Here is a 25,786-nt window from a genome sequence, read left to right as displayed (position 1 = left end):
GGTACTCTATCGCAAACAAACAAGCATACAATAAGTACTCATATAATGCACAGGTAAAACTCGAATGAAAGATCTAACCAGAAAGTTCAACTTAAGAACTCCGGTTTGCAAAAAGAATCAACTCGAAAGAAGCAACGAAAGTCAAACGGTGAAAGAAAGAAGCTTCGTTTACTAATCTGGATCTAGGTCAAATTTTACTGTAGCAAAAACTTGTTTGAGTAGGTTAAACGGAAAGAGAATTTCGAGCCGAAACTCTAGGCGCTTGAATCGCCTGATTCCGATAAACGAGCGAGAAGTTAAACAGAAACGAAGATTCGATCAAAAATCGAATCTGAGAAAAATAGCGGAATAATCCGACGAAAAAGAAAAACGGACGAACGGTTAAAGAACGGACGTTCGTTAACAGAGAAAAACCGACGAACGCGTTCGTTAAAATGAACGGTTCGGTGAACGCTCGTAAAATAATAAAACCAAAAAAAAACGATCTAGGTTTTTTTTTAAACGAAGGTTTTTTTTAACAAAAACCGGCAACGAACGAGCGGGGCAGCGAGGCAGTACCTCGTCGGGCAGTGCTCCGGCGGGGCTCCGGCGGGGGCGCAGGGGTGCGGGGGTGCGGGCGAGGGCGAGGGGCGGCGACTCCCGGCGGCGGCGGCGGCTCGGCGAGGCGGGCAAGGCGGGCGGCGGCGGCGAGATGAGGGGAGAGGGGGAGTGCGAGGGTTTATAAGGGGGGGGGGAAAGCTCGGCTTGGAGAAGGGGGCGGCCAGGCGGCGTGCGGCGGCGGGACTCGGCTCCCGTGCGCGAGGAGGACGACGCGCGGGCGGGCCGGCGGCCTGGCGCGGCTGGGCCTGGCCCAGCGCGGGCGCGCGCGTTTTTTTTTAAATAAGTTCCGCGGAAAATAATTCGTAGAAAAATAAATAAAAGTCAGAAAAATATAAAATAAATTTTCCCCGTCTTGTTAGAAAATCTAGAATAGGGTGAACATTTTTTTAACACAAAACAAATATTTGAAAACATGCAATATTTTTAATGCAATAAAAATTGCAAATAAAATCCAAATAAATACCAATAAATGATTTTAACATTTTTCCTCCAGTATTTCAATTGTTTTGGAGAAATCATATTTTCTCCTCTCGTTTATTTCTAAAAGTGAAATATTTTTCCGGAGAGAAAATAATTAAAACCAAGATCCTCGTATTATCATTTGATGAAAATCAAATATGGAAATTTAAGAAAATCCCCAACTCTCTCCGAGGGTCCTTGAGTTGCTTAGGATTTATCGAGGATTTGTCAAAATGCAATAAAACATGATATGCAATGATGATCTATGTATAACATACCAAATTGAAAATTTGGGATGTTACAGTCAATCAATCAAACAATCAATCCAATCTATCTGTTTATTATAAAATTCCAAAATTTAGAATTTTGGGATGTTACAACGTGGACGACTTGCGCTTGCGTCGCGTGGGCGCTCCGAAGATGATCGACTTGCTCGCCACCGCCTTGAGGATGATGAAGGGGAAGAAGACTTGTAGTCGGCCACCATGTCTCGTAGTTGTTCCTTTAGCTCGCCCAACTTGGTGTCGATGTAGTCCCTTTTCCTTGCTTCGGAGTGTCGTATGTCGATGGCGAGGTTGTCGAGGCGCTCTCACAAGGTGGATTGTGCACCTTGCATTTCGTGTTGTAGTCCTAAGATGGACACTTTGGTGATGTAGTTGTTCGCGCCATCGTTGTTGTCGAAGACCGGAGATGAAATGCCTTGCCTATCCATCACAAGACTCGAGCAAATATGAGTGGGAGAAAGAGAAGAACTATACCAAATGTACCTTGACCGATGTTGAAGATGGATCAATGATCACTCAATGTGTAACAAGGAAATAGCACAATTGGTACCAATTCTTGTCAGTTTCTCACACCTACACAAATAAGGCTTATGGTGGAGCTCGGTGACGATAGTGGCACAAAAATTTGATGCAAAATGTTAGCAAGAGTCAATAATGTTGAAAAAGATTCACAAATTCGCAAGTGAAACAAGTGGACCAATAGCAAAGAATGGCACACGGAAACACACACACGGATAGATAAATGGGGTCGTGCAACCAAGGAATGAGCACAAAATGTGGAATCCACGGAAAACGCTCGTGTTGCACAACTCAAGAGAGACGCTAGCATGATTGCTCTATAGGCGGATATGACACTTGTGCACAACCTATGATATGCAAAATGGATAAACTTCTATCCCATGTATGCTATGTATGTATGGTTCCCGGTGTTCGCTCAAGATGATCCAAGATGATCGGATATGACAATCTTATATGCAATGTGGTATGATGCTATGGAACTTGCTTAGAATCTCTTTGCTCTTTCTCTTTTGCTTAAAAGCTTATTGTCTTTTTTTTGTATGGCCACTTTGCGAAATGCACAAAGCAAGATAGCAATTGTGTATATGCGGGAACAATCTTGTGACACAAGGGATGATATGATAACAATATGATATGGTATGTATGCAATAGAAGGTGTAGATCACTAATGTGCACAAGTAACGTTGCCGACAATACTCAAATGGCTAGTCTCAATAGGCAAGTAACGCAAAATGGGCTAGGGGTTAACAATGCAATGGCAAGGGAATATACAATGGAGGGATACCACGATACCAAGATGATATGGAGGTGACCGTCCGTGGCGATGATGAGTGGCGGCGATCTTGATGGAGATACCAAGATGATGGAGACTCGTCCCTAAGTAGCCGAAACACCTTAGGAAACGGAAAAACCGCGAACTCAAAATCTCAAATGTCAAATGTCAAAATGGTGGTAGCGGAAAGCGGTGGTGGTTTTGCAGAAGGTCAATGGGATTGCGGGAATGCAATTATGGGTTTTGAGTACGCAATGCGGAAGTGAAGGGTAAGGTGGTGAACTATAGACGATGTCGGAGTTGGAAGCACATCCCTAAGTAGCCGAAACACCTTAAGAGACACAACTCAAAACACAAACAAAATTGGGTTAAGTTGGGGTGGCGGAAGTGAATGGTGGGTAAGCCTATGCGGAAGTTATGGTGGTGGTTGATGAAGAAGCAACCGTCCCTAAGTAGCCTAAACACCTTAGGAGACTCGAATCACAACTCAAACAACCACAAATGGAACGGGGAACAAAATTGGATAGGTTGCGGAACTCGGTGGTGGTTATGCGGAAGTTATGGTGGAAGCCCTAGGCAAAGATGCCAAAGTTCCAAAAATTTGATGAAGTCAAATGATGATGGTGGTATTTTTATGGGATGGGGGATGTCAATAGCTTCAAAATGAGCTAAAGAACGTCAAAAACGGACTCCGGATGAATTAGTTATGCACAAAACGGTGAAACGGGGAAGGCTAAAATCCCAGGGGGTCGGACATCCTGATAGAGGCAAAGGTGTCCCGTTTTCGATGAGATGGTGGCTATCGTTTTGGAGGAAGTCGACTTTGACGATCTGACTATGAACGTGCGAGGACGTCGCGCCTTAGCAATCGCTAAACCAACTCCGAGAGGTCATTGACCACGCCGGAGCACGATCAACCTAACCACGAAGGTCGGTTTCCTGCAAGCAAACGAAGAACAAGCAAGAAAATAAGATTGCAATCTGGATATTGCGAATATAAGAGGAAAGCTTTATTGATCAAGGTGGGGTTCTGTGATGCCTTTGTGTGGTCGTTGAACACAAACGAAGTACGCGAAGTTGCAGCTATGGCGAAATTTTAATCTAAACAAAACCCAAAGTATAAACAACGCCCTAAGGGCTGTATATATGGAGGAAGAGGAGGGAATTTCGTGGCCCTTGAGGGAGGGGTCCGAAACCAACCTTAACTCTTGTTTCCCCACACATACGGACTCTAAAAACAGCCTATACTTAAGTATTTCGAAATTACATGGGCCTGGCCCAATAATAAGGTGACGCAGCACCTAGAATAGCCTATGGATGAATATTATGAAGTGGCATCTTGTATATTTCGTCCAAGGCTTCATGCAATCATTATGGTGGCCTCAAAGTCCTGAAATCATCACTTGAAACTTCGTTCTTGTTGCCCTCACGCATGCCATCATCTCCATGCTTGGTCTTGCTCCAGTGTTCATCCCTCTTATCCATTACAGGCCCTTCATTTGTAAGAAAAACAAATGTATCCAAATTAGGCAGCATCATGTTCTCATGAACATTAGAATCATTACCAAGAAACGAAAGTACCTGATAATTTAATTGGCGTGCGCGAGCTCTAGTAATTGGTCCAGTATGTATAGCAGCAGGGGCTGTGGGTGTAACAATGGTATTGATGTCCTCATCATCCTCCCCTTCTTGAAATGAAGTTGTCCTCAATGGAAGCTCATCTTCCTCACCCAAATAAGGCTTCAAATCTGCAATGTTAAAAGTGGGACTAACCCCAAAATCTGCACGCAGCTCAAGTTTATATGCATTATCATTTATTTTCTCTAACACCTTAAAAGGACCATCAGCACGTGGCATTAGCTTTGATTTGCGCAAATAAGGAAATCTATCCTGACGCAAATGTAACCAAACAAGATCTCCAGGTGCAAACACAACATGTTTTCTACCCTTATCTCTAGCAAGTTTATATTTAGCATTCATATGCTCAATGTTTTCCTTAGTTAACTCAAGCATTTTTAAAATCAATTCTGCACATTCTTTAGCATCAAAATTAACCTTCTCCGAAGATGGAAGAGGCAACAAATCAATAGGTGCACGAGGAAGGAAACCGTACACAATTTCAAAAGGCCACATCTTAGTAGTAGAATGCAATGAACGATTATAAGCAAATTCAATATGAGGCAAGCATTCTTCCCACATTTTCTTATTATTCTTCAAAACAGCCCTAAGCATAGTAGACAATGTTCTATTGACTACTTCAGGTTGTCCATCAGTTTGGCGGTGACAAGTAGTACTAAAAAGCAGTTTAGTCCGCAACTTAGCCGATAAACATCTCCAAAAGTGGCTAAGAAATTTAGTATCACGATCTGAAACAATAGTATTTGGCACACCATGCAAGCGAATAATTTCACAAAAGAACAAATCAGCAACATTAACAGCATCATTGCTTTTATGACATGGTATAAAATGTGCCACTTTCGAGAATCTATCCACGACAACAAATATGCTATCCCTCCCCTTCTTGGTTCGAGGTAAACCTAAAACAAAGTCCATAGATATATCCTCCCAAGGAACACCAGGTACAGGCAAAGGCATATATAAACCATGAGGATTGAGTCGTGACTTAGCTTTTTGACATGTAGTGCAGCGAGCAACAAAACGCTCAACATCCCGTCTCATCTTTGGCCAAAAGAAATGTGTAGCAAGTACGTCCTCCGTCTTCTTCATGCCAAAGTGTCCCGTTAATCCTCCTCCATGCGCCTCCTGCAACAACAAAAGACGAACAGAGCTAGCTGGAATGCATAGCTTGTTAGCACGGAACACAAAGCCATCATTAATAATGAACTTGTGCCATGTTGTTCCTTCTTTACAATTCTGCATTACATCTTTAAAATCAGCATCATGCACATATTGATCTTTGATGGTCTCCAAACCAAATATTTTGAAGTCAAGTTGTGAAAGCATAGTATAGCGACGAGACAATGCATCAGGAATAACATTTTCTTTACCCTTCTTGTGTTTAATGACATAAGGAAAAGTCTCAATGAATTCAACCCATTTAGCATGTCTACGATTCAGTTTAGCTTGACTTTTAATATGTTTCAGAGATTCATGATCAGAATGTATAACAAATTCTTTGCGCCATAAATAATGTTGCCATGTTTCTAAAGTACAAACAAGAGCATATAATTCTTTATCACAAGTAGAATAATTCAGACTAGGCCCACTCAATTTTTCAGAAAAGTATGCAACAGGTTTGCCATCTTGTAATAACACACCTCCTAATCCAATTCCACTAGCATCACATTCAAGCTCAAAAGTCTAATTAAAATCAGGAAGTTGGAGTAAAGGAGCATGTGTCAACTTATCTTTCAATACCGTGAAGGCTTCTTCCTGTGTAGTACCCCAAACAAAAGGCACATCCTTCTTTGTAAGCTCATTGAGAGGTGCAACAATGGTGCTGAAATCTCTCACAAAACGCAAATCTCTCACAAAAGGCCTATAGAATCCAGCGAGGCCAAGAAAACTCCTCACTTGTGTGACCGTTTTGGGCTGCGGCCAACTCTCAATAGCTTCAATCTTGGCTTTATCAACTTCAATTCCATGTGGAGGAACAACATAGCCAAGAAAAGATACTCGGTCGGTGTAGAAGGTTCTCTTCCCAAGATTACCAAACAAACGTGCATCACGTAGAGCACGTAAATGTTCCAAATGTTCCTCCAAAGATTTGCTATAAATCAGTATATCATCAAAATAGACTACCATCAATCGTCCAATGAAAGCACGTAAAACTTCGTTCATTAGTCTCATGAAAGTACTAGGTGCATTAGTTAACCCAAAAGGCATGACTAACCACTCATATAAACCAAACTTAGTTTTAAATGTTGTTTCCCATTCATCTCCCAATTTCATACGAATTTGATGGCATCCACTACGCAAATCAACTTTGGAGAATATTGTAGAGCCACTCAATTCATCAAGCATATCATCTAGCCTAGGAATAGGATGACGAAAACGAATAGTAATATTATTAATGCCTCTACAATCAACACACATACGCGACGTACCATCCTTTTTAGGCACTAGTATAATAGGAACAACACAAGGACTAAGAGATTCGCGTATATAACCTTTGTCGAGCAGCTCCTGTACTTGACGCATAATCTCCTTCGTCTCCTCTGGATTGGTACGCTATGGTGCACGGTTGGGTAGCGATGCACCGGGAACTAAGTCAATTTGATGCTCAATCCCTTGAATAGGTGGTAATCCCGGTGGCACGTCTTGTGGGAAGACGTCAGCGAACTCCTGCAAAATGTTAGTGACAGCAGGGGGCAAAGAGGAAGGCACATCCTCGAATGAAAATAAAGCCGCTTTGCACACAAAAGCATAGCAAACAGATTTGCTAAAATCTAGCTCATCAATATCAGAATTTGTGGCAAGTAAACATGCACTTTGCAATTTAATTTCAGAAGCAACACTAGATGGTTTATTATTAGTGATGAGGACATCAATACCATTGTTACACCCACAACCCCTACTACTACATATGCTGGACCAATTACTAGAGCTCGCGCACGCCAAGTAAATTATCAGGTACTTTCGTTTCTTGGTAATGATTCTAATGTTCATGAGAATATGATGCTGCCTAAATTGGATACATTTGTTTTCCTTACAAATGAAGGGCCTGGCATGGATAAGAGGGATGAACATTGGAGCAAGAACAAGCATGGAGTTGATGGCATGCACAAGGGGAACAAGAACGGACTTACAAGTGATGATTTCAGGACATTGAAGCCATCATAATGAGTGCATGAAGCCTTGGACGAAATACAAGATGCCACCTCATAAACTTCGTCCAGTGGCTATTCTAGGTGCTGCGTCACCTTATTATTGGGCCAGGCCCATGTAATTTCGAAATACATAAGTATAGGCTGTTTTTAGAGTCCGTACGTGTGGGGAAACAAGATATAGGGTTGGTTTCGAATCCCCTTCCCCAAGGCCACGAAATTCCCCCCTCTTCCTCCATATATACAGCCCTTAGGGCACCATTTAGACTTTGGGTTTTGTTTAGATTAAAATTCGCCATAGCTGCAACTTCGCGTACTTCGTTTGTGTTCAACGACCAGACCAAGGCGTCACAGAACCCCACCTTCATTAATAAAGCTTTCCTCTTATATTTGCAATATCCAGATTGCAATCTTAGTTTCTTGCTTGTTCTTCGTTTTCTTGCAGGAAACAGGCCCTCGTGGTCAGGTTGATCGTGCTCCGGCGTGGTCAATAACCCTCGGAAGTTGGTTTAGCGATTGCTAAGGCGCGACGTCTCGCACGTTCGTTGTCGGGTCTTCAAGGTCGGCTCCCACACAAAACGATAGCCACCATCTCATCGAAAAATCGGGACACCTTTGCCTCTATCAATTAGGGTTTATTTGTTGCTCAAATTCTTTTGGCACAATCTTATTTTCACTCTTATATTTCTCCTGTTTTGCTTTATTAGCTCTATTAATATCATCTTTCAAAATGGATTCAGGAGTCATAGGAAGCAAAGTAATATGGCTATCCTTCTGAACAAGAGTATACTGATTATTTCTACCATGGTGTACAGAATTTTTATCAAATTGCCATGGTCTACCAAGTATAAGGAACATGCTTGCATGGGTACCACATCACAATCAACATAATCAGCATAGGTAGAGATACTGAAATGCACACGAACAGTACGTGTTACCTTAACCTTGCCACTGTTGTTGAAACATTGGATGTAGTAAGGATGTGGATGTGGTCTTGTGGTGAGAGATAGCTTCTCCACCATCTCCATGCTAGCCAAGTTGTTGCAGCTCCCTCCATCTATGATGACGCGAACAGAACGTTCCTTCACAACTCCCTTTGTATGGAACAAATTATGCCTCTGATTTTGCTCAGCTTGTGTGACCTGCACACTCAAAACACGTTGAGCAACTAAACATTCATACCTTTCAGCATCTCTAGGAGCCATGTATTGCGTCTCATGATCAGAATCATCTCCATCGTGTTCTTCATGTGTAATAAGAGCCAAAGTCTCCTCGGCATAGTCACTAGCGGACTCATACCCACCATCCTTGGTAGCAATCATCACACGCTGAGATTTGCATTGTCTCGCAAAATGTCCTCTTCCCTTACAACGACGACAAATAATATCACTTGTGTGCCCTGTTGATGCCATGGAAGAAGAAGAACTCTGTGCAGGCCCGACAGGTGTGCTCTTGGCAGATAGTGGTGGTTGTGCCTCCTTTCTTGTATCACGGTTGGAGGTGGCACCTGATGGAGGTGATGGTGCAGTGGAAGTAGAGGATGCACGTGGTGTCCATGATGAAGGTCGGCCTGCAGAAATGTTATTCCGCGCCAATGTTTGTCGATCCTGCACTTCGAGTTCAGCTTTACAAGCAAGATGGAATAAACGAGTGATATTATTATAATCCTTATACTCTAGAGTGGTCTGAATCTCTCTATTTAATCCACCTAAAACGTGCAAGCATAGCTTCATTCTCCTCAACAATACCACATCTAATCATGCCAGTTTGTAATTCCTGATAATATTCTTCTACAGAATTTTTTCCTTGTCTTAAGTGCTGCAATTTTTGAAGTAACTCTCGTTGATAATATGGTGGAACCCAACGAGTACGCATAGCAGTTTTCAAAGCAGCCCAAGTAGCTAGAATAGGATATAATCTACAATGTTCAGACTACCAAACACATGCAAAACTAGTGAAAGCACAAACAGCAGCAGGAACACGTCTCTCCTCGGGATATTGTAAACATGTAAAACGTTGTTCAGTTTCTAACTCCCAAGTAAGATATATATCCGAAACATATCTACCCTCAAATGGTGGAATATTCAATTTCAGTTTAGGAAGATGGTCACGATCTCGTACCTCATGTGGTGGTGCATCCCTACCGTTGTGATGATATGCATGAGGACGACCTGGTGGTGGTGGTGCTGGTGGTTGCACGTAGTTCTGATTTTGATCAACCTCATCCTCGTAATGGTCCTCCACCTCTGCAGTAGCAGCAGGAGCTACAAAAGCATCAACACCAGGTACACCAGCTCCAGAAGTTTGACCATCCTCAAGAGGAACACGCTTCGCTCGTCCGAACTGATTCGGAAGGGGGCGTTGTTGTTGTCGTTGTAGAGGTGCGATAGGTGCAGCCGGCGGTGGTGGTGGAAAATGCGAAAGCAATTCAGCAAACTTGTTATCGAGCTGTGTTTCCAATGTCTTCTCCATGCCATCTATCTTCTCCATGGCCTCTTCAAATCTGTTTAGCACATCTTGCACCTGTCCACTCATCATTTGCTGAAACTTATCATGAAGCTCCTTGTTCGTCAAGTTCTCCCACTTAGTCTCGTCGGCTTGTGATCCTCACATGGTTAGCAGCAATAGAAACACACAAGAATATGATCCTACAGACTACTAACAAGTGGTGGTGGTGGCGGGTGTCACAAATCCGTCAAGCAAATCTCAAATTCTTACCAGTTCTTACCCAACAACAGGCGGTGATCGGCAACCGATGTAGTCAAAACTCTCAAAGCTTGGATAGAGAGATGTATGTGGAGCTGGGAAGGCTTATAATATGGTAGCAAAACGGGTCAGCAATAATCAATTCAGAGATGCAAAGTTGAATAAACTCTCAACGACGGTACTGTGCTGGTCCTAGGCTAGACCGTGCTAGAGACGCGAGCCTAGAACACTAACAAAATCACGGCGCTGCACGTAAACAAGGGAAAAGCACACTCTGTAATTTTTTTCGCTCTCTTTTTTTTGCGCTCCTCTTTTTTTTGCGAAAAATCACCGTAATGGCGAGTGTCTCAAAACACTTCCCAGGTCAAACTGACAGGATGGGTACGAATTTTTTTGATTTTTTTCAGAAATCAGGGCAGCGATGACGAAAAAGTGCGACAAAAAATAACTATGATGGCGAGTGTCTCAAAAGACTCAGAAAAGCCTAAAAATAGGATAGGGAAAAAATATTTTTGGTCGCCGAAATTTTGGCCTAAAATCTGCCCGGGGGTCTCCAGACTCTTTTTTTCCAAGATCTACTCAGGCAAGGAAACACGAAACAGAAAATAGATGGATCTCGAAAACAAACCTAATATGAAAAGAACTCGGATTGGTGGTGGATATATGGTGGTAGTATATGGCAGCGGTGGTGGTATATGGTAGCGGTGGTGGTATATGGATACGGATCGGTGGTGGTATATGGATACGGATTGGTGGTGGTATATGGATACGGATTCAGAGCGGTGGCGGATAAGCAGTGGTGGTAGATGGCAAGGCGATGATGATCGTGCGGCGGCGGTGTGACAACTTATGACCAGAACTCGAAACTCTAAAAGACTAGACTCTAAGACCAACAACTTGACACGATGATGCAACCGCAAATTCAACAAAGCAAAAACCCTAAAAAGATTATGCAAAGGCTCAGATTGGTTCGGATATGACGAACTAACCCTAATTTTTTTGGTGGCTTTTTCTTGGACTGTAGGTATGAAGAACAGACTCGATCTAACCTACGAAAAAATGTAAAATCTCACCGAGCAACCTGGAATTCTGATACCACTTGATAGAGGCAAAGGTGTCCCGTCTTTCGATGAGACGGTGGCTATCGTTTTGGAGGACGTCGACTTTGACGATCCGACTACTAACGTGCGAGGACGTCGCGCCTTAGCAATCGCTAAACCAACATCGAGAGGTTATTAACCACGCCGGAGCACGATCAACCTGACCACGAAGGTATGTTTCCTGCAGGCAAACGAAGAACAAGCAAGAAACTAAGATTGCAATCGGGATATTGCGAATATAAGAGGAAAGCTTTATTGATCAAGGTGGGGTTCTGTGACGCCTTTGTCTGGTCGTTGAACACAAACGAAGTACGCGAAGTTGCAGCTATGGCGAACTTTTAATCTAAACAAAACCCAAAGTATAAGAGATTATGGAGGAAGAGGAGGGAATTTCGTGGCCCTTGAGGGAGGGTCCGAAACCAACCCTAACTCTTGTTTCCCCACACATACGATCTCTAAAAACAGCCTATACTTAAGTATTTCGAAATTACATGTGCCTGGCCCAATAATAAGGTGACGCGGCACCTAGAATAGCCTATGGACGAATATTATGAAGTGGCATCTTTTATATTTCGTCCAAGGCTTCATGCACTCATTATGGTGGCCTCAAAGTCCTGAAATCATCACTTGTAACTCCATTCTTGTTCCCCTCGCGCATGCCATCATCTCCATGATTGGTCTTGCTCCAGTGTTCATCCCTCTTATCAATGACAGGCCCTTCATTTATAAGCAAAACAAATGTATCCAATTTAGGCAGCATCATATTCTCATGAATATTAGAATCATTACCAAGAAACGAAAGTACCTGATAATTTAATTGGCATGCGCGAGCTCAAGTAGTTGGTCCAGTATGTATAGCAGCAGGGGCTGTGGGTGTTACAATGGTATTGATGTCCTCGTCACATCCGGGGGTCGGGCCGGATATCCGGGACCTGATGTCCAGAACCGCGCGCGAATTGCGCTCCAGGAGCCGGATGTCCGGGCCATGGGCCAGATGTCCGGGGGGCAGATGTCCGGGGCTACGGGCCGGATATCCGGGCTCCAAATCCGAGGATGAACTCGAGGAACTCGATTTTGGGGGCAGAAATTGATGATTTCGGGGGCAAATTTGCGGAGATTTCGTGGATGGAAAGTGGGGAAATGCTAGATCCACTCGAAACCAAGCAAATCCATGGATCAAAATCAACAAAATATCATCAAACTAAAAAATCACAAAAAAATTTGGGGCTATTTTTGTGGGGATTTTTGAATTTAGGACGAAATCAACAAAACTAGGCTAGAAAACACAACGGGGATGCTCCGAAATCGTGATCAACGTGGCTCATGATACCAAGATTATGTAGGGTGGAACCCTAGATGGATGATCTTTCACGAAAGGAGCGGATCCCAACGAGTGATGAGGACATCAATACCATTGTTACACCCACAGCCCCTACTGTTACATATATCGGACCAATTACTAGAGCTAGCGCATGCCAATTAAATTAACAGGTACTTTCGCTTGTTGGTAATGATTCTAATGTTCATCAGAATATTATGCTGCCAAAATTGGATACATTTGTTTTGCTTTCAAATGAAGGGCCTAGCATGGAGAAGGATGGACATTGGAGCAAGAACAAGGATGGAGTTGATGGCATGCGTCAGGGGGAACAAGAATGGAGTTGCAAGTGATGATTTCAAGACTTTGAAGCCACCATAAGGAGTGCATGAAGCCTTGGACGAAATATACAAGATGCCACTTCATAAATTTTGTCCAGAGGCTATTCTAGGTGCTGCGTCACCTTATTATTGGGCCAGGCCCATGTAATTTCGAAATACATAAGTATAGGCTGTTTTTAGAGTCCGTGTGTGTGGGGAAACAAGAGATAGGGTTGGTTTTGGACCCCTTCCCCAAGGGCCACGAAATTCCCCCCTCTTCCTCCATATATACAGCCCTTAGGGCACCGTTTAGACTTTGGGTTTTGTTTAGATTAAAAGTTTGCCATAGCTGCAACTTCTCGTACTTCATTTGTGTTCAACGACCAGACAAGGGCGTCATAGAACTCCACCTTGATCAATAAAGTTTTCCTCTTATATTCGCAATATCCAGATTGCAATCTTAGTTTCTTGCTTGTTCTTCGTTTGCCTGCAGGAAGCAGACCTTCGTGGTCAGGTTGATCGTGCTCCGGCGTGGTCAATAACCTCTCGGAGTTGGTTTAGCGATTGCTAAGGCGCGACGTCCTCGCACGTTCATAGTCGTATCGTCAAAGTCGACTTCCTCCAAAACAATAGCCACCATCTCATCGAAAGATCGGGACAGCTTTGCCTCTATCAAGTGGTATCAGATTTCCAGGTTGCTCGGTGAGATTTCACAGTTTTTCGTAGTTTAGATCGAGTCTGTTCTTCATACCTATACTCCACGAAAAAAGCCAAAAAATAGGGTTAGTTCATCCTATCCGAACCAATCTGAGCCTTTGCATAATCTTTTCCGTATTTGCTTTGTTGAATTTGCGGTTGCATCGTCGTGTCAGGTTGCTGGTCCTAGCGTGTAGTACTTTAGAGTTTCGAGTTCTGTTCACAATTTGTCACACCGCCGCCGCACCACCGTCATCACCACTGCCATATACCACCATTGTCATCACCGCTGCCATATACCACCATCATCATCACCGCTGCCATATACCACCATCGTCATGACCGCTGGCATATACCACCATCGTCATCGCCGCTACCATATACCACATATCCACCGCCATCACGCTAATCCGAGTCCACCTCCATCACAGATTCGCCACCAGTCCGTGTTCCATCGCCCTGCAAATATCCGCCACCAGTCCGAGTTTCCACCAGATTCATCTCCGCCACCAGTCCTAGTCCGAGTCTAGTAATTGTTGCTTTGTTCTCGATTTCCAGATCACGCGATACTCCGAGTCGTGACAGAGTAGGACTCCCCAACTTCCGAGCCATCCATAGAAGAAAAATAGTTCCAGTTTAAAAAAAACTAAGTCTGGAAAATTCTAGCTAGGCAGTTTTTAGGCTATTTGTAGACTTTTTCGAAAAAAAATTGTTGCGGAGTCAAAAAAAGAGGAAAAAAAGTGCAAAAAAGGGAAAAAAGAAAAAAAATCAGAGTGTGCTCCTCCATTGTTTACGTGCAGCGTCGTGATTTTGTTAGTGTTCTAGGCTCGCGTCTCTAGTACGGTCTAGCCTAGGGCCAGCACAGTACCGTCGTTGAGCGTTTATTCAACTTTGCATCTCTGAATTGATTATTGCTAACCCTTTTTGCTACCATTTTATAAGCCTTCCCAGCTCCACATACATCTCTATCGTGCGTTTGACTCTCCCTGGTAATCGCTCTATCCAAGCTTTGAGAGTTTTGACTACATCGGTTGCCGATCACCGCCTGCTGCTGGGTAAGAACCGGTAAGAATTTGAGATTTTCTTGACGGATTTGTGACACCCACCACCACCACTTGTTAGTAGTTTGTTGCTAACCATGCCAGGATCACAAGCCGACGAGATTGATTGGGAGAACTTAATGAACAAGGAGCTTCATGATAAGTTTCAGCAAATGATGACTGAACAGGTGCAAGATGCGCTGAACAATTTTGAAGATGCCATCGAGAAGATAACTGGCCTTGAGAAGACGTTCGAAACAAAGCTCAATAACAGATTTAATGAACTGCTTGCGCGTCTTCCAACACCGGCTGCACCTGCCGCACCTCTGCCACAACAACAACAACTAGCTCCACGCGCGAAACAGCCCTCCGCCGAGCGAGCCGTGTCTTTCTTCAGCCTGGCCAAACTGTTGGTGCTCCTGTTGATACTTCTGTGGCTCCTGCAGCTGATGCGGAGGATGATTATGCGGGAGATTACGAGGATGAGGTTGATCAAAATCAGAACTACGTGCAACCACCAGCACCACAACCACCAGGTCGTCCACATGCAAATAATCACATAGGTAGGGCTTTCCCTCAGGTACGCGATCATGACCATCTTCCTAAACTGAAATTGAATATTCCACCATTTGAGGGTAGATATGTTCTTGATATATATCTTACATGGGAGTTAGAAACCGAACAATGTTTTACATGTTTAGAATATCCCGAGGAGAGACGTGTTGCTGCTGCACTTTGTGCTTTCACTAGTTTTGCTTGTGTGTGGTGGTCTGAACATCGTAGATTATATCCGAATAATATTCCAACTACTTCGGCTGCTTTGAAAACTGCTACGCGTACTCGTTGGGTTCCACCATATTATCAACGTGAATTACTTCAAAAATTGCAGCGTTTAAGACAAGGAAAAAAATTCCGTAGAGGAATATTATCAGGAATTACAAACTGGCATGATTAGATGCGGTATTGTTGAGGATAATGAAGCTATGCTTGCACGTTTTATGGGTGGATTAAATAGAGAGATTCAGACCATTCTAGAGTATAAGGATTATAATAATATCACTCGTCTATTCAATCTTGCTTGTAAAGCTGAACGTGAAGTGCAGGATCGACAGGCATTGGCGCGAACTAACTTTTCTGCAGGTCGACCTTCATCATGGACACCACGTGCATCCTCTACTTACACTACACCATCACCTCCATCAGGTGCCACCTCCAGCCGTGATACAAGAAAGCAGGCACAACCACCACTCTCTGCCAAGAGCACACCTGCCAGGCCTGCGCAGAGCTCTTCTTCTTCCATGGCCTCAACAGGGCACACAAGTGATATTATTTGTCGTCGTTGTAAGGGAAGAGGACATTTTGCGAGAGAATGCAAATCTCAGCGTGTGATGATTGCTACTGAGGATGGTGGGTATGAGTCCACTAGTGACTATGATGAGGAGACTTTTGCTCTTATTACACATGAAGAACACGGTGGAGATGATTCTGATCATGAGACGCAATACATGGCTGCTGAAGATGCTGACAGGTATGAATGTTTAGTTGCTCAACGTGTTTTGAGTGTGCAGGTTACACAAGCTGAGGAAAATCAGAGGCATAATTTGTTCCATACAAAGGGAGTTGTGAAGGAACGTTCTATTCCCGTCATCATAGATGGAGGGAGTTGTAAGAACTTGGCTAGCTAGCATGGAGATGGTGGAGAAGCTATCTCTCACCACAAGACCACATCCCCATCCTTACTACATCCAATGGGTCAACAATAGCGGCAAGGTTAAGGTAACACATACTGTTCGTGTGCATTTTAGTATCTCTACATATGCTGATTATGTTGATTGTGATGTGGTACCTATGCAAGCATGTTCCTTATTACTTGGTAGACCATGGCAATTTGATAAAAATTCTGTACACCATGGTAGAAACAATCAGTATACTCTTGTTCATAAGGATACAAATATTAGTTTGCTTCCTATGACTCCTGATTCCATTTTGAAAGATGATATTCATAGAGCTAATAAAGTAAAACAGGAGAAAAATAAGAGTGAAAATCAGATTGTGGCAAAAGAATTTGAGCAACAAATGAAGCCTAATAACAAACCATCTAGTGTTGCTTCTGAAATTAAATTGAAAAGTGCATGTTTACTTGCCACCAAATCTGATATTGATGAGCTAGATTTTAGCAAATCTGTTTGCTATGCTTTTGTGTGCAAAGAGGCATTATTTTCATTCGAGGACGTGCCTTCCTCTTTGCCCCCTGCTATCACTAACATTTTGAAGGAGTTCACTGACGTCTTCCCACAAGACGTGCCACCGGGATTACCACCTATTCGAGGGACTGAGCATCAAATTGACTTAATTCCCGGTGCATCGCTACCCAACCGTGCACCATACCGTACCAATCCAGAGGAGATGAAGGAGATTATGCGTCAAGTACAGGAGCTGCTCGACAAAGGTTATATACGCGAATCTCTTAGTCCTTGTGCTGTTCCTATTACACTAGTGCCTAAAAAGGATGGTACGTAGCCTATGTGTGTTGATTGTAGAGGCATCAATAATATTACTATTCGTTATCGTCATCCTATTCCTAGGCTAGATGATATGCTTGATGAATTGAGTGGCTCTACAATATTCTCCAAAGTTGATTTGCGTAGTGGATACCATCAAATTCGTATGAAATTGGGAGATGAATGGAAAACAACATTTAAAACTAAGTTTGGTTTATATGAGTGGTTAGTCATGCCTTTTGGGTTAACTAATGCACCTAGTACTTTCATGAGACTAATGAACGAAGTTTTACGTGCTTTCATTGGACGATTTGTGGTAGTCTATTTTGATGATATACTGATTTATAGCAAATCTTTGGAAGAACATTTGGAACATTTACATGCTGTTTTTATTGCTCTACGTGATGCAGCTTTGTTTGGTAACCTTGGGAAGTGCACCTTTTGCACCGACCGAGTATCTTTTCTTGGCTATGTTGTTACTCCATAGGGAATTGAAGTTGATAAAGCCAAGATTAAAGCTATTAAGAGTTGGCCGCAGCCCAAAACGGTCACACAAGTGAGGAGTTTTCTTGGACTCGCTGGTTTCTATAGGCGTTTTGTGAGAGATTTCAGCACCATTGCTGCACCTCTCAACGAGCTTACAAAGAAGGATGTGCCTTTTGTTTGGGAAGAAGCCTTCACGGTATTGAAAGATAAGTTGACACATGCTCCTTTCCTCCAACTTCCTGATTTTAATAAGACTTCTGAGCTTGAATGTGATTGTGACGCCCCCGATTTGCCCGTACACTAATCATGCACGCAAATGTGTACGATCAAGATCAGGGACTCACGGGAAGATATCACAACACAACTCTAAAACATAATAAGTCATACAAGCATCATAATACAAGCCAGGGGCCTCGAGGGCTCGAATACAAGTGCTCGATCACAGACGAGTCAGCGGAAGCAACAATATCTGAGTACAGACATAAGTTAAACAAGTTTGCCTTAAGAAGGCTAGCACAAACTGGGATACAGATCGAACGAGGCGCAGGCCTCCTGCCTGGGATCCTCCTAACTACTCCTGGTCGTCGTCAGCGGCCTGCACGTAGTAGTAGGCACCTCCAGTGTCGTAGGTGTCGTCGTCGACGGTGGCGTCTGGCTCCTGGACTCCAACATCTGGTTGCGACAACCAGATAGAAAGGAAAGGGGGAAAAGAGGGAGAGAAGCAACCGTGAGTACTCATCCAAAGTACTCGCAAGCAAGGAGCTACACTACAAATGCATGGGTATATGTGTAAAGGGGCATATCAGTGGACTGAACTGCAGAATGCCAGAATAAGAGGGGCATAGCTAGTCCTGTCGAAGACTACGCTTCTGGCCATCTCCATCTTGCAGCATGTAGAAGAGAGTAGATTGAAGTCCTCCAAGTAGCATCGCATAGCATAATCCTACCCGGCGATCCCCTCCTCGTCGCCCTGTTAGAGAGCGATCACCGGGTTGTATCTGGCACTTGGAAGGGTGTATTTTATTCAGTATCCAGTTCTAGTTGTCATAAGGTCAAGGTACAACTCCGGGTCGTCCTTTTACCGAGGGACACGGCTATTCGAATAGATAAACTTCCCTGTAGGGGTGCACCACATAACCCAACACGCTTGATCCCATTTGGCCGGACACACTTTCCTGGGTCATGCCCGGCCTCGTAAGATCAACGCGTCGCAGCCCCACCTGAGCACAACAGAGAGGTCAGCACGCCGGTCTAACCCTATGCGCGCAGGGGTCTGGGCCCATCGCCCTACGCACACCTGCACGTTGCGTACGCAGCCGGAAGCAGACCTAGCCTAGTGGCGTTCCAGTCCAATCCGGCGCGCGCCACTCAGTCGCTGACGTCAAGAAGGCTTCGGCTGATACCACGACGCCGGGATACCCATAACTACTCCCGCGTAGATGGTTAGTGCGTATAGACCAAATGGCCAGACTCAGATCAAATACCAAGATCTCGTTAAGTGTGTTAAGTATCCGTGAACGCCGACCAGGGCCAGGCCCACCTCTCACCTAGGCGGTCTCAACCTGCCCTGTCGCTCCGCCACAAAGATCCACTTGCGGGTACTCCTACGAGCCGACCCGACTTTAGTCATCACATGTGTCATGTATGTAGTATATAAGTATATACCCGTGATCACCGCCCAGGTGATCACCTCCTGATAGTATAGCACAGCAGACGGACAAGAATGTAGGGCCACTGATGGAAATCTAGCATCCTATACTAAGCATGTAGGATTGCAGGTAAAGGTATCAACAGTAGTAGCAAGGATAGGCTATGCATCAGGATAGGATATCGAAAAGCAGTAACATGCTACACTACTCTAATGCAAGCAGTATAGAGAAGAATAGGCGATATCTGGTGATCAAGGGGGGGGGCTTGCCTGGTTGCTCTGGCAAGTAGGAGGGGTCGTCGACTCCGTAGTCGAACTGGGCAGAAGCAGTTTCGGTCTCGTAGTCTACCGGAGAGAAGAGGGGGAAGAAACAGTAAATACAATGCAAACATAAACATGACGATGCGTGACATGACAATGAGCAGTGCGAGGTGTGTCCTAACGCGACAGTAGGTGGTACCGGCGAAGGGGGGAACATCCGGGAAAGTATTCCCGATGTTTTGCGTTTTTGGACAGATGGACCGGAGGGGGAAAGTTGCGAGTTCTATAGGTTAGGGAGGTGTGGTGGACGAACGGACTGCGAAACCGGATTCGTCTCGTCGTTCTGAGCAACTTTCATGTTGAAAATATTTTAATCCGAGTTACGGATTAAAAGATATGATTTTCTAAAGATTTTATTAATTTCTGGAATTTAATTAATTAATTAATTTAATTCGAAATTTGGATTTATGACATCAGCAGTCAACTGGGGTTGACTAAGTCAAACTGACATGTGGGTCCAGTGGGACCCACCTGTCATTCACTGTTTAGGTTAATTAGGGTTTAGCTAATTATTTAGTGTTTAATTAAATTAAACAGGATTAATTAACTTAATTCATTTAGTTAATTAATTAATTAAAATTATTTTTATTTTTATTTTCTTTATTTATTAATTTTTATTAATTAATTTATTCTTATTATTATTATTATTCTTAATTTGTTTTATTTATTATTTTATTTTATTTTTATTTTTATTTTTATTTTATTTTTATTAATTAATTTATTATTATTATTATTATTAATTTATTTATTATTATTATTATTATTATTATTTTATTTATTATTTTTTAGTTCTGTGGCCTGGGCCCCGTTTGGCAGTGGCCTAGAGGGTTCGGGCCCAGGGGGGCAGTGGCTCAGGTGGGGCAAGGCCCACCTGGCAGTGACCCAGAGGGGGGGGCGATGCGAGTGTGGGTTACGGGCGCGCCCCGTTCAGGCACACGCCTAGGGGGGACGCGGGCGTGGGCGCTGGCGGCCACGGCTGGGCACGGCGCCGGCCATGGCCGGAGCGGGGCGAGGCCGCGGTGATGCGGGGCAGCCGCCGGAGGTGGTGCAGAGGGGCGAGGTCACCATGGCGACGGGGCGAAGGTCGGCGGAGGGGAGGCAAACGACGGCGATGGCCGTGCGGGCGCGCGTCTGTGCGGTCGGGCGTGGGGGAAGAAGCAGCGAGGGGTGGCGCGGTCGAGGCCATGGGCCTGCACGCGACGGCGAGGTTAGCGCGACGACGAGGGGGGGCAGGCGAGGCGTGGCCGACGCGGGCGCGCGGTCGGGGCTCGCGCGGGCGATGGCCGTGCGGGCGCGTCTGGGCGCGCCGGAGCGCGAGCGGGTTGGCGGTGACCGAGAGGAGAGGGGGCGAGGGAGAGAGAGGAGGGGCGAGGCGCGGCGGTGCTCACTGTGGCCGTAGGGGGTCTGGCAGCGGGGCGCGGGGAGGGTGACGGGGACGACGGGCGAGGCGGAGAAGGGGAAGCAGGCCGGCGGGGGCGTGCTCCGGCGAGGGCGAGGCGGCGCGGGGTCGAGCGCGACGGCGACGGCCTCCTCCTCGATCCAGATCGGGGGAGGCAGGGGAGATATTTCGGGGGGGAGTGGGGGTGGCTGTCGGTGGGGGGGGGTGAGGGGATAAGGTGAGAGGGGTGCGCGGGGTGGGCCGGCCCATTCGGGCGGCTGGAGGTTGGCCCAGTTGGGCCAGGTCCAGTGGGGGGGGCTTTTGTTTTTTTGTTTTTTTGTTTTTGTTCTGTTTTCTTTTTATTTATTTATTTTCTTTCACCTTTTAATCCATTTTAAAATACTTAGGCATTTTCTAAAAAGGAGTTTTCTCCACAATAATTACTAGTGTATTATTTGGCACCCACCGAACATTTTTGTTTAAAATTTTGAAAACTTTTATTTTTCACTTTAAATTTAATTGAAGTTCTAATTAGGAGTTTGAAAAGAAATGTGATTCCAATGTGATCAAGCCCTGTTTAGCAACATGATTAGCTTAATCACAGAGAGTTACTGTAGCATGATCCTCGGGGTGTTACAAATCTCCTCCACTACAAGAAATCTCGCCCCGAGATTTAGGAGGTAGAAGGAAACAGTGCGGGGTATTCTTCGCGCAGACGATCCTCTCGTTCCCAAGTGGCCTCATCTTCAGAATGGTGCGACCACTGGACTTTGAGAAACTTGATCGCCTTCTGACGTGTGCGGCGTTCAGCTTGGTCGAGAATGCGGACCGGATGCTCCTTATAGGAGAGGTCTTGCTGCAATTCGAGCACTTCATGATCCACAGCTCGGATTGGGTCCTTGAAGCAACGGCGGAGCTGTGACACATGGAACACATCGTGAACCTGAGAAAGGTTCGGCGGTAGCTCCAGTTGGTATGCCACTTTTCCACGCCTTTCGAGAATAGTGAATGGGCCAATATAGCGAGGAGCTAGTTTGCCCTTGATCCCGAAGCGGTGAGCACCCTTCATAGGTGTGACTCGAAGATAAGCCTTTTCGCCAGGTTGATAGACCATCTCTTTATGATGACGGTCATACTGACTCTTCTGACGTGACTGAGCAGTCTTGAGATTCTCACGAATAATGCGGACTTGTTCTTCGGCATCTTGGATAATATCCGGACCAAAGAGTGGACGTTCCCCAGTTTCTGACCAGTTCAGAGGGGTTCGGCACTTTCGTCCATATAACACTTCGAAGGGGGCCATCTTCAGACTAGCTTGATAGCTATTATTATAAGAGAACTCAGCATACGGGAGAGATTCCTCCCATTTCTTGCCGAAGGAAATAACACAAGCTCGAAGCATGTCTTCGAGAACTTGGTTGACGCGTTCAACTTGTCCTTGCGATTGAGGATGAAACGCAGTACTGAATGACAGATGAGTTCCCATAGCTTCTTGGAAACTTGCCCAGAATCTTGAAGTGAATAAGCTGCCACGCTCTGAGCTGATAACCAATGGAATACCGTGGAGTGAAACAATCCTGGTCATATAGAGCGTTGCCAACTGGCTAGCAGTGATCGTTTCTTTGACTGCCAGAAAATGTCCAACTTTGGAAAGTCGGTCAATGACGACAAGAATAGCATCATTACCTTTCTGTGATTTGGGAAATCCAGTGACGAAGTCCATCTCAACATGGTCCCATTTCCATTCAGGAATAGAGATAGGTTGCAGAGTTCCAGCAGGCCTTTGATGTTCTGCTTTGATACGACGGCAAACGTCACATTAAGCAACATAACGAGCAATGTCTTGCTTCATATTAGACCACCAGAATCTCTGACGGATGTCTTGGTACATCTTTGTACTACCAGGATGGATACATAGAGGCGTATCATGAGCTTCTTTCATAACTTCCTGTGTCATATCCAGGTTTTTCTCTGCACAAGGCACCACTAGGCGGCCCTTGAAGTATAGGGTGCCATCTTCAGCAATGGTGAAGAATGAGGGCTTTCCTTCTGCGAGGTAGCGCTTAATCTTGTGGGCTTCAGAGTCATACTTCTGTAGCCTTTTGATGCTATCCACGAGATCTGGTTTAGCAACTAGGGTATTGAGGGAACCCTGGGTAACAACGTGGAGGTTCACCTTGCCAAACTCCTTAGGAGGGGGAGCGAGGGCACCCGGAGGAACAATATGGAGGTTCAGCTTCCTGAATTCTTCAACAAGCGAGGGCTGAACTTTGTGAACTTGGAGGTGGTTGCAGTAAGACTTGCGGCTCAAGGCATCAGCCATTACATTAGCTTTGCCTGGCGTATAGGAAATACCCAAGTCAAAGTCTGCAACCAGCTCCATCCATCTCTGCTGACGGAGGTTCAGGTCTGGCTGAGTAAACAGATACTTCAGACTTTGGTGGTCAGTGAAGATCTCGCAACGATTACCGAGAAGGTAATGTCGCCACTGCTTCAGCGCATGAATGACAGCAGCAAGTTCGAGGTCGTGAACTGGGTAGTTCTCTTCGTGAGGGCGCAATTGCCGAGAGGCATAAGCAATCACTTTGCGGTCTTGCATTAGGACACAGCCTAATCCTTGACGGGAAGCGTCGCAGTAAATGACGAAGTCCTTCTTAGTATCAGGTGGAGCTAGAACTGGGGCAGAAGTCAACTTGTCTTTGAGTGCCTGGAAACTTTCCTGACACTTGTCTGTCCATTGGAACTTGACGCCCTTATGCAACAGGTTAGTCAGAGGCCTGGCAATCTTAGAGAAGTTCTCGACAAATCGACGGCAATAGCTGGCGAGACCGAGAAAACTCCTGACTTGCTTAACATTCTTGGGAGGAGTCCAATCAAGAATAGCCTGAACTCGCTCGGGGTTGACGGCAATACCATCCTTAGAGATGACATGCCCAAGATAGGTTACTTCCGGTAGCCAGAATTCACATTTGGAGAACTTGGCATATAGTTGATGCTCTCGTAGCATCTCCAGCACAAGTCGAAGATGTTCAGTATGTTCTTCTTCGTTCTTGGAAAATACCAGGATATCATCCAGATAAACGACGACGAACTTGTCAAGGTAATCCATGAATATATAGTTCATCAGACGAGAGAAGGTGGCTGGAGCATTGGTTAAACCGAAAGACATGATTGTGTACTCGTATGAACCATAGCGAGTCACGAAGGTGGTCTTTGGGATATCCTCTTCGCGAACACGGATCTGGTGGTAGCCCAACCTCAAGTAGAGCTTAGAGAACACTGACGAACCCGCCAGTTGATCATACAGATCATTGATCCGAGGAAGGGGGTATTTATTCTGAATGGTAGCTTGGTTTATAGGACGGTAGTCCTGAACCAATCGGTTAGTCCCATCCTTCTTCTTGACAAAGAGAGAAGGTGCTCCCCAAGGAGAGCAACTAGGGCGAATGAATCCTTTGCGAAGAGATTTGTCGATTTCCTCCTTAAGCTCAAGGAGTTCATGCGGCGGCATTTTGTAGGGTCGCTTGGCTATAGGAGTGGTGCCTGGTTTCAAGTCGATGATGAATTCGACAGCTCTAGCAGGGGGAATCCCTGGAAGTTCTTCAGGGAAGACGTCGAGGAATTCACGAACGACGGGAATGTTTTCAATGCCCTCGAGTGGTGCAGCGTTCAATGCATTCAATGCATAGAGCCTTGCCTCGGCATTTTGCACCAGATTAGCTTGGTAAGCAACTATTTCATCTGAAGGGTGTAGCAGATGGACGGTTTTAGTGGCGCAAACTATAGAAGCAGTATGCGCTTTCAGCCAATCCATACCCAAAATGAGGTCGATGTTAGACGACTTCAGGATAATGGGAGAGGCATAGAATTCCAGCCCTTCGATTTCCACGGGGACATCGATGCCAACCAAGGAGGTTTGACACTGTCCCACGGGGGTTTTGACCAATACAGAGGTGTTCATCTCCTCACATTTAACGTCGTGCTTGTATGCAAAATCTTCTGACATGAATGAATGCGATGCACCTGTATCAAATAAAACGGATGCTGGTACTGAATTTACGAGGAGTGTACCCATCACAGTAGCAGGCTGGTCTTGAGTTTCGTTGAGATCAACGTGGTTGGCATGAGCACGACCATTAGACTTAGCATTGTTGTTGCGGGGCTGGTTGTTAGCACGGCCCGTTGCTGGAAGGGCAAGTTGATTCTGATTCTGATTGCAGTCCCTGGCACGGTGACCTGGTTGTCCACACTTGTAGCACAGACCATTATTGGGAGTGGGAACAAGAGCTTGGGATGGTGGAGCTGGAAGTCTTGACTGCCTAGATGGTGGTGGAGGCAGACGAGGTGCAGCATAGGTCTGCCTTGGGGCAGATGCATTTGGACGGTACATGCTGTTCGGGATCCATATCTTACACTTCTGTGAGGGCGGGCCCGAAGATGAGCCCGTTTCACGGTTGCGCCTGTGAGAGCTCTGGTATTCCTGCAGACCAGTTTCGACATTGATGGCCTTGTTCACCAAGGTGGCGAAATCAGCAAAGTCATGCACTAGAAGTGTGAGCTTGATGTCAGCTTGAAGGCCATCACGGAACTTCTCCTGTCTGCGTGCATCAGTTGCAATGTCCTCTTCAGCATAACGAGACAAGTCCAGAAACTCCCGCTGATAAGCTTCGACAGTTTTGTTGCCTTGGGTGAGGTTGTGGAACTCACGCTTCTTCCGGTCCATGACTCCCTGAGGAATGAAGCGGGCACGGAAAGCTGCTTGGAAGTCTGGCCATGTGATGATTGTTCCAGCTGGCAGAGTACGCCTGTGGCTGTCCCACCATTGAGCTGCGGGTCCCTTCAGAAAGAAGG

The sequence above is a fragment of the Aegilops tauschii genome, chromosome 1 (genome assembly GCF_002575655.3).
Source record: "Aegilops tauschii subsp. strangulata cultivar AL8/78 chromosome 1, Aet v6.0, whole genome shotgun sequence".
Classification (NCBI taxonomy): Eukaryota; Viridiplantae; Streptophyta; class Magnoliopsida; order Poales; family Poaceae; genus Aegilops; species Aegilops tauschii.
This window is presented reverse-complemented; position numbering follows the sequence as displayed.